Source organism: Sapajus apella, unplaced genomic scaffold (assembly GCF_009761245.1).
Source record: "Sapajus apella isolate SASKATOON/1434 unplaced genomic scaffold, GSC_monkey_1.0 scaffold40, whole genome shotgun sequence".
Classification (NCBI taxonomy): Eukaryota; Metazoa; Chordata; class Mammalia; order Primates; family Cebidae; genus Sapajus; species Sapajus apella.
In genome coordinates this window covers 19,876,670-19,888,903 of record NW_022436980.1, presented here as the reverse complement: position 1 = coordinate 19,888,903, position 12,234 = coordinate 19,876,670, and the positions used below count along the sequence as shown (strand labels likewise).

The 12,234-nt window shown below is 40.4% G+C and overlaps 1 protein-coding gene and 1 non-coding gene across 8 annotated transcripts in view; one reads left to right on the top strand and one right to left on the bottom strand.

Moving 5' to 3' along the window:
- The window catches only part of TMEM45A (transmembrane protein 45A), an 81,181-nt gene that overhangs the window by 26,743 nt on the left and 42,204 nt on the right, over positions 1-12,234 (top strand). The gene's annotated exons all lie outside the window — the stretch shown is intronic.
- Positions 4,492-4,598, bottom strand: LOC116565619. Its single transcript, XR_004275538.1, has one exon. It is a non-coding gene; the product is annotated as a U6 spliceosomal RNA (small nuclear RNA).

Here is a 12,234-nt window from a genome sequence, read left to right as displayed (position 1 = left end):
CCCTGCCCTAATCCCCCCCATCAGACCCCAGTGTGTGATGCTCCCCTCCCTGTATCCATGTATTCTCATTGTTCAACACCCACCTATGAGTGAGAACATGCGGTATTTGATTTTCGGATCTTGTGTCAGTTTGCTGAGAATGCTGGTTTCCAGGTTCATCCATGTCCCTACAAAGGACACCAACTCATCATTTTTTATGGCTGCATAGTATTCCCTGGTGTTTATGTACCACATTTTTCTTGTCCAGCCTATCGTCAATGGGCATTTGGGTTGGTTCCAGGTCTTTGCTATTGTAAACAGTGCTGCAATGAACATACATGTGCATGTGTCTTTATAATAGAACAATTTATAATCCTTTGGCTATATACCCAGTAATGGGATTGCTGGGTCAAATGGAATTTCTATCTCTAGGCCCTTGAGGAATCGCCATACTGTCTTCCACAATGGTTGAACTAATTTACACTCCCACCAACAGTGTAAAAGTGTTCCTATTTCTCCACATTCTCTCCAGCATTTGTTGTCTCCAGATTTTTTAATGATCACCATTCTAACTGGCATGAGATGGTATCTCAATGGTTTTGATTTGCATTTCTTTAATGACCAGTGTTGATGAGCATTTCTTCATGTGTTTGTTGTCCTCATATATGTCTTCTTTTGAAAAGTGTCTGTTCATATCCTTTGCCCACTTTTGGATGGGTTTGTTTGTTTTTTTCTTGTAAATCTGTTTCAATCTGTTTCAGTTATTTGTAGATTCTGGATATCAGTCCTTTGTCAGATGGGTAGATTGCAAAAATGTTTCCCATTCTGTTGGTTGCCAGTTCACTGTAATGATTGTTTGTTTTGCTGTACAGAAGCTCTGGAGTTTAATTGGATCCCATTTGTCTATTCTGGCTTTTATTGCCAATGCTTTTGGTGTTTTAGCCATGCAGTCCTTGCCTATGCCTATGTCCTGAATGCCTTTGCCTAGGTTTTCTTCCAGGGTTTTTATGGTGTTAGGTCTTATGTTTAAGTCTTTAATCCATCTGGAGTTAATTTTAGTGTAAGGTGTCAGGAAGGGGTCCAGTTTCTGCTTTCTGCACATGGCTAGCCAGTTTTCCCAACACTGTTTATTAAACAGAGAATCCTTTCCCCATTGCTTGTTTTTGTCAGGTTTGTCAAAGATCAGATGGTTGTAGATGTGTGGCATTGCCTACAAGGCCTCTGTTCTGTTCCATTAGTCTGTATCTCTGTTTTGGTACCAGTACCATGCTGTTTTGATTATTGTAGCCTTGTAGTATAGTTTGAAGTCAGGTAGCATGATGCCTCCAGCTTTGTTCTTTTTGCTTAGAATTGTCTTGGCTGTGTGGGCTCTCTTTTGGTTCTATATGAAGTTTAAGGTGTTTTTTCCCAGTTCTGTGAAGAGGGTCATAAGTAGCTTGGTGGGGAAAGCATTGAATCTATAAATTACTTTGAGCAGTATGGCCATTTTCACAATATTGATTCTTCCTAACCATAAGCATGGAATGTTTCTTCATCTGTTTGTGTCCTCTCTTATTTCCTTGAGCAGTGGATTATATTTCTCCTTGAAAAGGTCCCTTACATCCTTTGTTAGTTGCATTCCTAGGTTTTTTTTTTTTTTTTGACACGGAGTTTCACTCTTGTTACCCAGGCTGGAGTGCAATGGCGCGATCTCGGCTCACCGCAACCTCCGCCTCCCGGGTTCAGGCAATTCTCCTGCCCAGCCTCCTGAGTCGCTGGGATTACAGGCACACGCCACCATGCCCAGCTAATTTTTTGTATTTTTAGTAGAGACGGGGTTTCACCATGTTGACCAGGATGGTCTCCATCTCTTGACCTCGTGATCCACCCGCCTCGGCCTCCCACAGTGCTGGGATTACAGGCTTGAGCCACCGCGCCCGGCCTATTCCTAGGTATTTTATTCTTTTTGTAGCAATTGTGAATGGCAGTTCGTTCTTGATTTGGCTGTCTTTAAGTCTGTTATTGGTGTATAGGAGTATTTTTTATTTCTGCACATTGATTTTGTATCCTGAGACTTTGCTGAAGCTGCTTATCAGTTTAAGGAGATTTTGGGCTGAGATGATAGGGTCTTCTAAATATACAATTATATCATCTGCAAATAGAGACAATTTGACTTCCTCTTTTCCTAATTGAATACCCTTTATTTCTTTTTCTTGCCTAATTGCTCTGGCTAGAACTTCCAATACTATATTGAATAGGTGGGGTGAGAGAGGGTATCCTGGTTTAGTGCCAGATTTCCAAGGGAATGTGTCCAGTTTTTGCCCCTTTGGTATGATATTGGCTGTGTGTTTGTCGTAAATAGCTTTTATAATTTTGAGGTACATTCCATCGATACTTAGTTTATTGAGAGTTTTTAGTATAAAGGGCTGCTGAATTTTGTCGAAGGTGTTCTCTGCATCTATTGAGATAATTGTGTAGTTTTTGTATTTGGTTCTGTTTATGTAATGGATTACGTTTGTAGACTTGCGTATGTTGAACCAGCCTTGCATCCCCAGGTTGAAGCCTACTTGATCGTGATGGATAAGCTTTTTGATGTGCTGTTGCAATTGGTTTGCCAGTATTTTATTGAGGATTTTTGCGTCTATGTTCATCATGCATATTGGCCTGAAGTTTTCTTTTCTTGTTGAGTTTCTGCCAGGTTTTGGTATCAGGATGATGTTCGTCTCATAAAATGATTTGGGAAGGATTCCCTCTTTTAGTATTGTTTGGAATAGTTTCAGAAGGAATGGTACCAGCTCCTCTTTGTATGTCTGGTAGAATTCCAGTATGAACTTGTCTGGACCTGGACTTTTTTTTGGTTGGTAGGCTATTAATTGCTGCCTCAACTTCAGCCCTTGTTATTGGTCGGTTCAAGGTTTCAACTTCTTCCTGGTTTAGGCTTGGGAGGGTGCAACTGTCCAGGAATTTATCCATTTCTTCCAGGTTTACTGGTTTATGTGCATAGAATTGTTTGTAGCAATCTCTGATTGTAGTTTGTATTTCTGTGGAATCAGTGGTGATATCCCCTTTATCGCTTTTTACTGCATCTATTTGATTCTCCTTTCTTTTCTTTTTTATTAATCTGGCTAGTGGTCTATTTTGTTGATCTTTTCAAAAAACCAGCTCCTGGATTTATTGATTTTTTGAAGGGTTTTTTTTTGTTCTTCAGTTCTGATCTTACTTATTTCTCGTCTTCTGCCAGTTTTTGAGTTTTTTTTTTATCTTGCTCCTCTAGCTCTTTCAATTTTGGTGATAGGGTGTTGATTTAAAATCTTTCTTGCTTCTCCTGTGGGCATTTATTGCTATACATTTTCCTCTAGACACTGCTTTAAATTTGTCGCAGAGACTCTGGTATGTTGTGTCTTCATTCTCGTTAGTTTCAAAGAACATCTTTATTTCTACCTTCGTTTCATTGTTTATCCAGTCAACATTCAGGAGCCAGTTGTTCAGTTTCCATGAAGTTGAGTGATTCTGAGTTAGTTTCTTAATTCTGAGTTCTAAATGTTTGCCCTGTGGTCTGAGAGGCTGTTTATTATGATTTCCGTTCTTTTGCATTTGCTAAGTAGTGATTTACTTCCAATTATGTAGTCAATTTTAGAGTAGGTGTGATGTGGTGCTGAGAACAATGTATATTCTGTGGATTTGGGGTGAAGGTTTCTGTAGATGTCTATTTGGTCTGCTTGGTCCAGATCTGAGTTCAAGTCCTGGATATACTTGTTAATTTTCTATCTCTTTGATCTGTCTAATATTGACAATGGAGTGTTAAAGTCTCCCACTATTATTGTGTGAGAGTCTAAGTCTCTTTGTAAGTCATTAAGAACTTGCTTTGTGTATCTGGGTGCTTCTGTATTGGGTGCATATATATTTAGGATCATTAGCTCTTCTTGATGCATTGATCCTTTTACCATTATGTAATGCCCTTCTTTGTCTTTTTTGATCTTTGTTGGTTTAAGGTCCCTTTTATCAGAGATTAGAATTACAATGCCTGTTTTTTTTTGCTCTTCATTTGCTTGGTAAATCTTCCTTCATCCCTTTACTTTGAGCCTATGTGTGTCCTTGCACATGAGATGGGTCTTCTGGATACAGCACACTGATGGGTTTTGACTTTTATCCAATTTGCCAGTCTGTGTCTTTTGATTGGGGCATTTAGCCCATCTACATTTAAGGTTAATATTGTTTTGTGTGAATTTGATCCTGCCATTTTGATGCTAGCTGGTTGTTTTGGCCGTTAGTTGACGCACTTTCTTCATTGTGTCGATGCTCTTTACCATTTGGTATGTTTTTGGAGTGGCTGGTCCTGGTTGTTCCTTTCTATATTTAGTGCTTCTTTCAGGAGTTCTTATAAGGCAGGCCTGGTGACAAAATCTCTCAGCAATTGCTTGTTCACAAAGGATTTTATTTCTCCTTCGCTTACAAAGCTTAGTTTGTCTGGATATGAAATTCTAGGTTGAAAGTTCTTTTCTTTAAGGGTGTTGAATATTGGCCCCCACTCTCAAAAATATAGAACGCTTCACAAACTTTCATGTCATCCTTGCACAGGGGCCATTCTAATCTTCTCTGTATTGTTTCAATTTTAGTATATGAGCTGCCAAAGCGAGCACCCTCACTTTGTTTTTTGCTAGGACTTGTTATAAAGCCAATGTATAGAATGAGTAGTCAAGTTAGCTATAAAGAAGTCTGTTGTTTTCAATGAAAAAGATAAATTATCTGCCAAAAGAATTCTAGATTTTCTTTTATCTTTTGAAATCCATTAGTTTTGGATTGTAACAGACTGGGCACAACTCGAGCAAATTAAGCTACAAAGAATGCTTAGAGTCCCCTAAGTATTTAAGCAAGGTCCTTTTCAAACTAGGAAGCTTTAACTGGGAGGAAGAATCTAGTTCAAGGTTGGCTTTTATCTTTGCAGTCACAGGCAAAAAGTGAGTCCATGTGGCTATAATCATGTTTCTGAATTTTTTTGGACCAAGACAAAAAAATCTCGTATCCTCTATTTATGTCAGTATTTAAAAATAGGTATTTAAAATACATAAATGTAATTTAAAATGATAATATATATGCTTTTTAGGACACCACCTACATCAGGAATCACTGCGCAAGAGCCCACATTTCTTTCTGTTGATCTCTTTGGAAGATGTAGGGTGTAGCAGTTAGTCAACAAAAGAGGATTGTGACACCTGGTCCAGAGTCAGTGCACAATAGATATTTGTAAAGTGAGAATAAATGAGGGTCAATAAAAAATTATTTCAACGACTCTTTTGTGGAGACTGAAATGTGTATAAATTACTGCAGTATTTGATGACAAGAAAAGAAACAAAACTCCAACAAGAATTCAGACGTCTTCTATACTGTATTTCAAAAATCTCTTCAAAGGAAGAACAAGGTTAATATAGTGCCCTCATTCTTGGCTACCCTCATTATGGTTCTTACTTTGGACCCAAGACTTTGGCCTCTTTTTTTATTTGTTCAGAACCAAGAAAAAGCTAATAATTCAGTGACTATGGTGTCAGAATGCTGGGAATTGTGAAGAGGTTGGGAGAAACATTGGAAATCGTTCTCGACCAAGGGTTCCATCCTTATCAAATATGACATACACCCATTTTTAACATCTGAAGATTTCCAGGTATCACTCCATCCCATTCTGCAATTTGACTGTGGCTGTAGTTTTAGCATCTGTTGATTGAGAAGTAAGATATACCAATTCATAATGACCTCTTGCAATTGAACCTTGGCCAAGGAATCTTCAGCTCACTTGATGGAACCACCAACATATTAGACCAAATTTCTAATTGTATTAATGAGGTACAGGAGCACTGTTGGTTTAGGAATAGCCCGGATATAATTCAGAAAAGCATAGGATCTTCAAATAGAGATTTGAAAATATCCAAAAGTGACAACCAAGATAACTCAGGACGCCAGATAAGACTGGTGGCGCTTGAGAAATTTCACTCTGAGCTATTGCAATGTTCATTGCCCCATGGAAATTCCTTTATGGATCACCTGATAAAATGCAGAATGCTTAGTGAAATTTGAATTTTGAATAAACAACACATGCACTATATGGAACATACTTGTCCTAAAAAATTTCTTGTTATTTACATGAAATTTAACTTTCACTGGGTGTTCTGCACTTTGTTGTTGCTAATGTGGTCACTCTACCTTCAGATGTCCATAGGGGTGTCAAGGGTTGAAGGACAGGAAAGCTGAAAACGTGGATTATATTCCAGCATGACTGTCAGCGCAGGTGACTGATGCGGTTTCTGGGAACCTTTCACATCTCTAAGGCTGTAAGTCTCTATGTTTGGTTTTCTCAAGGAAACTTGCTCTCCCTCAGGGGTGTGCAACTCAACCTGGGCAGCGGCAGCTCAGGAGGTAGTCACTGATTTATTCTCTCGGTTCATTTTCATTTACTTGGAGGTTTTGTCATGAACTCGTATACCTGACCTTCTGTGAAGTGAGGGCAGAATCGAAGGTGGGGATTTCTTGGGGCTGAAGTAATGACTTTAAGGGTGAAATCAGGGAACAGAGGAGGAGGCAAGATGGAAGGAGACTTCAACTCACTTGGACTGCTTGTTTTTCTGTACAGGAGTCAGAGCATTTTCCATGAAGCATGGTAGACTATAAACTCTCCACCTTTTCTTCTCTAAATTTGACTTAGAAGGAGATTGGAATTTAGATACTTCTCTCTCTCTCTTTTTTTTAATGCAACTTCCTTTCCCCTTTACTTTAAAGTCTCCCTAAACTTTAAGCTAAGTTTCAAAGAAAAGCTGGCATTGCACTGTTTTAAAAATCATTTATTTAATTTATAAATGAGATATCCTCGGATTCAAAATTCTGATTGTAGAATCGATGAATTTATCCCAAACCCATGCAGAATATTATGACAAAGCCAAAGAAACAGCTTATTTTAATGAACATTCACATTAAAATTCTGTCACCGTAAGGGCAGAGCAATGTAAAAACAATGACTTTCATAACAGGTCCTAAGGGTCAGGTAGTTTTGTTTTACAGGAGATTAGAAAGAAAGCACTGCAAATGAAGCTCCTATTTGTTGGACGGGATTTTCTCTCCTACCCAGAACAACAATTTTGAAGGTTCATTTTATAAAGTTGTACGATGGTGAATGCCATTGTTTCCACACAAACACCCCTTTCCCCAGTAAGACCTCAAAGAATAAATATAACAAAAAATGATTTTTGCTAAAATAAATTACCAGCATCACTGTAATACTGACAACGACAATGTATCATCTTTTTGGTACAGAATATGTAATTACTGTATGCCCCAAATTGGGGTATAAATCCTTATTCAGTTCTCTATTCTAGCTAATAGCTACTGAAAAGGTATTTGGCATATTAAGCTCATCTTCATTCTCCCTTAACCCTTGATAATTAAAGCAGTGCTGCTTCCTACCATCGTGATAGCAATTCAATTGCTCTAGTCAATTCTCTATTTAAGCTAATAGCCACTGAAAAGAGACTTGGCATATTAAATTCATCTTCTTTTCCTTTTAAGAAGAGCTTCACATTACTCACATTTGAGAATTGCTGCCTTATCCCATTCTTGCTTTCATAGGACTATTAGCAAGTCTCACATTCAGCATAATTTGTCCTGTTAAGGAGTGATCTCTGCTCAGAGTGCGTGGAGTCAAATGGTGCGTGCCTAGAGATCAACATCCCAGAACACTCTGAGAAAAAGAGCTCTATTTATGAAAGGGTATTTTAGGGCCTCCTGCCCTCCCTGACATCATCTCAAACCAGAGAACAGAAGCTCTTGGCTCCTTCTGTATCTTTCCTGGTTTCTTGTAAGAGCTGATAACTGGAGAGTCTTAGGCCGTCCCTACGCATTACTGAAACAACTCTTTGGAAAGAGAAAAATCAGAACAAAAGTCATCTACAGCAGGCTTTTCCAACTTTAATGTACTTAGGGGATCTCTTACAAATGCAGATTCTGAGCTCTGACCCTCTCAGGTGATGCTGATGGCCCATATAACATACATTGAGTAACCTGAATCTAAACAACCAACTGCTTTGTCTTTATGCACGATCATTTTATTATATTTGATTTTCTTAGGATAATACATAGAAAGCTCTCAGTACTGTGTTTGATACAGCACCAGCATTTGATAATTGTTCTTGTTACGGTGAGTTTTTGAGACATGGAGAAGGGTGGAAATGATGGGAAAGAAGATGGGAATTTAGAGATGGACAGGCCTGAATTAAGATCCCAGCTTTGCCATTTATTAACTATTTGACTTGGGCAAGTTTTTTAGCCTTTCTAAGTCTCTCTCTTGTCGAACGTCAAATGGGGAGAAAAATACTACCTCACGGAATTAAGAGGGTGCTATACAGCTCCTAGAGAGACAGGTATTTGATAAATGGCATTTTCCTTCTTTTGTCCCTTTTGGACATAGACTTGGGGCTCAGTCTTAGTTCTGTCACAACATTATTGTGAGTTGCATTATCATCCTTATGAAATGTAGCCCTTTCTCATTATCTTTAAAGTGGGGATAATAATTATCAGGATTAAATTAATTGGTGCATGTAAAAGGTCTTGGCACATGATAGGATCCCAGTCATTACTGGCCTCTCTCTCCCCTCCCTTCCTTCGCTTAGTGATGCAGCTGGCAAGGTCAGCCAAGCTTAGGCACAGTTTTAAGATAATGGACCTGTGGTTTCAATTTCAGTTGACTGGAATCATCTGGAGATCTTGCAAAAGGAAAAAAAAAAAGATTCCCAGGCCTCACCCCAAGAGACTCTGATTTAATAGGTTCTGGGTTGGGGATCAGATACCGTGCATATTTTTGATGGCTCCCCGTGATGTTTAGCATAGGCAGCCACGTTGAGAATCATGGCTCTAGCAGACAGCTAAGCCTTGATTACTATCAGAAGGCTCTTAGCATTCCGCACGTCTGCATGCCACACCTTTTCCACCCCCAGCTCCAGCCTTTCTGATTGTTTCTTCCTACACACTCTGTTCTTGTGCACTCCCATGAGGAGGCTGCAACTTCGCCCCTCCCTTGGCACAGAGGGCTGAGCATTTCCGGAATTCCTCACAACCAGGCAGGGCAGGGGAGCCTGAGCTCGGCATGCCTCCCAGCCCCACCCTTCACTCTGAGACACACAGAAATCCCTTTGGGTTCCTGCCTGAGGAAGAAGAAGACACCCCTCTGGAGAGCTTTGAAGCGTGTGAAGGAGAAACAAACCTATGACATGATGCAGTGCCTACTATGTGGCAAGAACTTTACTTGTATTACGTCTGCTTATCCTTAGCTTTATAAGGTAGTTTTATTGATATCGTCATTCTCATTTTATAGAAGAAACTGAGGCAAGGTAAAATAACATGCCCCAGGTCAAGCGCACAGTGGTCTTTGTATTAAAGTAGTCTGATTCTAGAATCTGGGCTCTTAAAAGAATGATGCCTAGGCGCACTCAGATTAATCGAAGGAGAATCTCTAGAGATTGGGTCCCACACAGTGGTAGCTCTTTCATGAGCCTTCAAGCCAGACATGAGACCTGGACCACACTTTGCTCTTATGTCTCAGGCTGACCTGGAACCTAAGTCTACAGATTTTCTTTTTATTCCTGTTCTCTTCTTCCCCTCGTCTGTTGGTGATTTAAACATTTTTTTGTTTGTTTTAATGCTTGTTAGAGATCCTTGGTCTGATTGGCATTCTCTTCTTTTCTTTTTATTTTGAGACGGAGTCTCACCCTGTCACCCAGGCTAGAGTGCAATGGCATGATCTCGGCTCACTGCAACCTCCGCCTCCTGGGTTCAAACGATTCTCCTGCCTCAGCCTCCCCAGTAGCTGGGATTACAGGCACCCGCCACTATGCCCAGCTAATTTTTTGTTGTTGTTATTGTTGTATTTTTAGTAGAGACGGGGTTTCACTGTGTTGGCCAGGCTAGTCTCTAACTCCTGACCTTGTGATCTGTCCGTCTCCACCTCCCAAAGTGCTGGAATTACAGGCATGAGCCACTGTGCCCAGTCCTGACTGGCATTCCTAAGAGGGTTGTGATAAACTGAATAATGACCTTCGGAGGTGTCCATATTTTATTTTCTGGAAACAGAATATTACCTTGCGTAGTCAGAAGGATTTCACAGACATGATTAAAGTTCAAGATTTGGGGCTGGGGAAATTACCCTGGATTATTCATGTAGGCCCAATGTAATCACAAGGGTCTCATAAGGAGGGAGGCAGGAGGATTGGACTCAGAAGAAGGAGAAGTGGTGACAGGAGAAGGGGGTCAGAGTCAGTGAGAGAGATTTGAAGATGCCATACGCTGGCCTTGAAGATGGAGGAAAAGGCTGGGAAGCCAGGAACGCCGGAGTCATCTAGAGGCTGGCAAGGCAAGGAAAGGGACTCTCCCCTGCGGCCGCTAGAGGGAACGTGGTTCTGCCAGCACCTTGATTCCCACTCTATGAGACCCATTTCAGACTTCTGGAAGAGAATATACTTGAGTCGTAATTAGTGGTGATTTGTTAGACCAGCAAATTAAACGAGAGGTATTTGGTGCTTTGGAAAGGACACTGCCTTCCAGTACCTCAGAGAATTGGATTCCTTTTCTGAGCTCTGCCATTCACTGGCTGTGAATAATTCTGGCAGGCCACCAGATGTCTTCAAGATAAGCTGTTTCTTCTGGGAATTAGAGCCAATGAAACTGGATGTCCCTGAGGGCTGGACTGGGCTGATAACCTGACACACCTCACAGATGCACTCCCGGCCATAGCCTTGATTCTCCTGCCCAGCTCAGCTCTGCACTTCCCAATTGGAACCGCTGCCCCTGCTCCCTCAAACTGAGCCCAAGCTCTCTATCACATTGCCCTGGGTGATTTTATCACTTGCTGAAATTATCTTGTGCGTTAACTTCTCTTAGGCACTCTCTGGCTCTATTTTTGTTTGTTTGTTTGAGATGGAGTCTCGCTCTGTCTCCCAGGCTGGAGTGCAGTGGTGCGATCTCAGCTCACTGCAACATCTGCTTCCTGTGTTCAAAGGATTCTCCTGCCTCAGCCTCCTGAGTAGCTGGGATTACAGTATGTGCCACCATGCCTAGATAATTTTTGCATTTTTAGTAGAGACGGAGTTTCATCACGTTGACTAGGCTGGCCTTGAATGACTGGGCCTATTTTTTAATAAATTAATTAAAAATAAACAATGAACTATGAATTTCCCAACAGCAAGGGACTGAGAGATCAGAGTTATTCTGTTGGCTTTTCCTCCTCTACTCCAGTCAATATTGCACAATGTTTTGGTATCACCTCATTGGCTTCAGACTCTGCTTATGTGATTTATTTGTTTTTCCCAAACTTCTCCCTGCCCTACTTCTAGTATTTGAAGGTGGACATGGGGCATCATGTCGAATTGGCCAGCTCTTTCAAAAAGGGGAGATATTCCAGACCTGTGTATGAATGTACCTAGTGCAAATATAATTGGTAGTGCTGACATCCGATCATAAGTCCTTGGCCTCATGTATGCATATTTAATACTGAGTTTCTTTATCCGTGGTAGTGATATTAAACCGCAAACTTGTATGATTTTCATGTGAAAGTTTTCTCATGGGAATTGTGCAAACTTCGTTTTTTCCAAATGACGTTCTGTTTGTTCTATTAGTTGCTGTACCTTATCTTTTGAAAAAAGTGCATATGATCTTGGTTGTATTTACTTGGATAAAACAGTTAACAGCTAAGTTTGTTATATTCTTTTTTCCTAAGAGAAAAGAGGAAAAAAAAGTCTTGATGCTAAGGGGATTTTGCCAAGGGTCTGCTAAAGCAATGTTTCTTAACTGGTGAAGAGTGTGAATTTGACCCCCAGCGGACATTTATCAATATCCATAGATATTTTGCTGGCAGTACCTGAGGGGAAGGTACTGCCAGCATCTCGTAGGTAGAAGCCACTGATGCTACTAAACATCTTACAATGCACAGAACCCTTCACCCTGCCCCTGCACCAAAGAAAGAAAGAATTATCTGATCTTAGATTTCAATAGTGCCATTGTTGAGAAATTCTGTCCTGGATCAGTGTTTCTCAAACTTTAATGTGCATATGAGTCACTTGGGGATCTGGTTAAAAAAGATTCTGATTTGAGAGGTCTAGGTGGCAGGTGAGTCTGTATTTCCAATAAGCTCCCACTCGGCACAGACCACCAAGGGTGCAAGGGCCATACTTTGAGTTTCAGTGTCCTAGAATCTTGTTTCTTTCTGTCTTCTTACACTAAAAGATCAGTTCCATAAGAGCAAAG